This window comes from Dama dama, chromosome 9 (assembly GCF_033118175.1).
Source record: "Dama dama isolate Ldn47 chromosome 9, ASM3311817v1, whole genome shotgun sequence".
Taxonomy (NCBI): Eukaryota; Metazoa; Chordata; class Mammalia; order Artiodactyla; family Cervidae; genus Dama; species Dama dama.
The window spans coordinates 10192617-10196021 of NC_083689.1; the positions used below are offsets into that span (position 1 = coordinate 10192617).

At 37.8% G+C, this 3405-nt stretch overlaps 1 non-coding gene across 1 annotated transcript; it reads left to right on the top strand.

Annotated features, from left to right (window-relative positions):
- Positions 1–458: 458 nt before the first annotated feature.
- On the top strand, positions 459–617 carry LOC133063045 (U1 spliceosomal RNA). Its single transcript, XR_009694352.1, has one exon. It is a non-coding gene; the product is annotated as a U1 spliceosomal RNA (small nuclear RNA).
- The last annotated feature ends 2788 nt before the right edge of the window (positions 618–3405 follow it).

Sequence of the window (3405 nt, forward strand, 5' to 3'; positions counted from 1 at the left end):
GCGGAGCCTAGATGTCTTTTCCATCTGTAAAGACAAGACCACATCCTCTGCCTAGGAGCTTCAATACCCCTGGCTTCCAGTTATTGAATCGTTTAACCCAAACATCCAAATTCAAAAATTGCTCAGAAACATTAGTCTTGGACATATACAAGAAATATCTTTTGTCTTTAGTCATCTTTTCTGAAGATTCGTTCAAAAAATTTATGGTAAGTAAAGTAAGAGGTAAATATCCTTTTGGGCCATATTTTGTATAGAGTGTTCCCTCTTTTAATTTATTAATTTAAGGGTCTTATGGGCCCGTTTGATAATGACTTGCTCCTGGGGGTTATAAGGGATTTCACGAAGATGAAGGATGTTCTAATCCAAAAGAAAGGTCGCAAAAGCTTTTGAAGTAAAAGTGGGACCATTACCAGTTTTCAGGGTATGAGGTAGGCCCATCATTGAAAAAGCGGACAAAAATACTTACCTGGCAGGGGAGATACCATGATCACGAAGGTGGTTTTCCCAGGGCGAGGCTTATCCATTGCACTCCGGATGTGCTGACCCCTGCAATTTCCCCAAATGTGGGAAACTCGACTGCATAATTTGTGGTAGTGGGGGACTGCGTTCACGCTTAAAAAAAAAAAAAAAGAAAAAGCGGACACTAAACCCTGGATAGTTGCTTTGGTTGACTTAGAAGAGGCAGGAACAGCCCAAATGAAACTTGAATGAGTGTCAATTACAACAAAAAGCAGAGAGGTACGGGGTAAAGAAAAGTGGGTAAAATCAGCTTGCCATAATTCATTAGGGTGGAGGCCACGAGAATTAGCTCTTGATGGTGACATCCGTTGATGTAATGGGGAACATACAGAACAAGATCGCACAATATTGCGAGCCGCAGATAAAGGAATATGATAGTGGCCACATAGGCGGTTAGCACTGGTATGAAGAAGCTCATGTTCTTCTTTTGGAGAGGAGAAGAGAGCATTTATTAATTTATTAACCTTATTGTTTCCAGCTGTCAAAGGTCCAGGAAGGCCTGAGTGAGCGCGATATGTGTAATATAGAAAGGGCATAAACCTGATTGAATGAGAGTCCGAACAGACAAAAACAATTGAGTCAATTCCAAATCGGAAGAAGAAAGTGGGGCTGTGACAAAATTAGGAAACATGGAGGCAATGTATAGTGAATCTGTAAGTACATTAAAGGGGGAAGGCTTGCACTCTAGTAGAAGATATAAAGCATAAAGTTTAGCTCTCTGAACAGAGGAAAAAAGACTTTTTATTCGTTTCATCCAGTGAGGACCTACTATTCCAGAATATCTTTGTTTACTTCCATCTATGTAATAGGTAGGTGCTTCTGGAATAGGGGTTTCAGATATGATGGAATTAACAACAAAAGGAGTTGTTTTTAGAAAGTCCCAAAGTTTAGGCAAATTTGGAAGTAAAGTCCCTTGGAAATTAGAAAAGGCAATCTGTATCATAATGTTATTTTGTAATGCTGCATTAAATTCTAACTTTGAAATAGGGATGTATATACCATCAGGATTATATCCAGTTAATGTCTGTGTATGAGCATGGCCCTGATGGACAATAGTACCAATAAGCTCAAGGTAAAAGACAGTTTTCTTGGCCTGTTTTGAATGGAGATATACCCATTTTAATGGAGAGGTTTCTGTTTGTGATATAACAGCAGTAGGCGATCTAGTAATGGGAAAAACATATTAAAAAATTGGAAGATTAGGTTGAACACAATGAACGAAGGCTTTAGCAATACGTTTTTTTACTAATTTTAATTTTTGTTTCACCTCAGAGGTCAGGTGGCGAGAACTATTTAAGTCTGAAGGTCTTTCTAGGGTTTTAAAAAGATTTTGCAAAGCATATGTGGGAATGCCCAGGGAAGGTCGCAACCAATTAATGTTGCCTAACAATTTTTGAAAATCATTTAAAGTCTTTATGAAATCCATTCTAATGGACATTTTTTGTGGTTTTACTTTGTTTTTTGTTAACAGATAATCTAAATAATTAAAAGGTTCTGTATGTTGGATTTTTTTCTTCTGATATGATTAAGCCATGATTTTGTAACTGCTGAATGGTGTTTGAAAAAATCTTGTCTAATTGGAGCTGCGAAGCGTTGGCCAGCAGAATATCATCCATATAGTGTATAATATAAGGGTGAGGGCATGTGTCCCTCATGGGTTGCAAAGTTTGGGCAACAAGATATTGGCAGATGGTGGGGGAATTTTTCCTACCTTGAGGTAAAACTTTTCAATGATATCTTTGAACAGGATAAATATTATTTGTCGTGGGAACAGAAAAGGCAAAATGTCGTCTATTGTCCTCATGAAGAGGCAGTGTGAAAAAGCAGTCTTGAAGATCTATAATGATAACAGGCCAATTTTTTGGAATCATAGCAGGATTTGGAAGACCAGGCTGCAATGTTTCCATGGTTACCATGGTGTCATTAACATTGCGCAGGTCAATAAGCATTCTCTATTTACTTGACTTCTTTTTAATAACAAATACAGGAGAATTCTATGGAGAAAAAGAAGGTTCAATTCTCCCATAATTCAATTGTTCCTTCATTAAATCCTTTAAAGCTGCTAATTTTACTGAGTCAGGGGCCACTGGACAGTCCATATAGGTTCATTAGATCTCCATTGTAGACGTAGTGGCGATAACTCAGTGGCCCTGATCAAAAAGGTTCATTAAGTACAAGTCTTGCTTTAGTTTGTTGTAAGAAATTTTGGCCCCAAAGATTAATAGGAACGTCAGTAATATAGGGTTTTATATAAACTGTAATTTGGTCTGGACCATGAGCTTGTAAATAGGAAACATTTTTAGAAGTGGTCAAAGAATTAGCTTCTTTTACATCAATTATTCTATTAGAAGCTGGTCATATGGGCCATTCTGGGGGCCATTCAGAGCGACGTATAATGGAGATACTCGCTCCAGTGTCTAACATATCTTCAAAATTTTTTCCCCGAATATTAAGTCGTAATATGGGTTTTTCGAGAGTAGTTAATCCTGCAGTAATGTTAGTGCTGCTGAAACCCCCCGTTCTGGTAGTAGTGGAAGTCTTTTGTGGTTTTATATATAGTAGGAGAAGCAATTGAGCAAACTTATCACCTTTTTGTAAATATAAATTCCGGATAACTTGAACCATTATTGAAATTTTCCTTATGTAATCTTTATCAATAACTCTAGTCATGACTGTGAGACCTTGCATGGTACAGCTGCTGCGACTTAAAATCAGTCCCATGGTCTGAGAGGGTATTGGGCCATAATAATCAGTATTGATTTTATAAGGGGAATTTATTACCAAAAGTTCCATATCTTCAGGACAAGGAATATCAACACAAGCACTACGTTGTGTAGCTGCCTGCAACTGAAGAATATTAGGAGGATTCCCTTCTCTGTGTGCAGG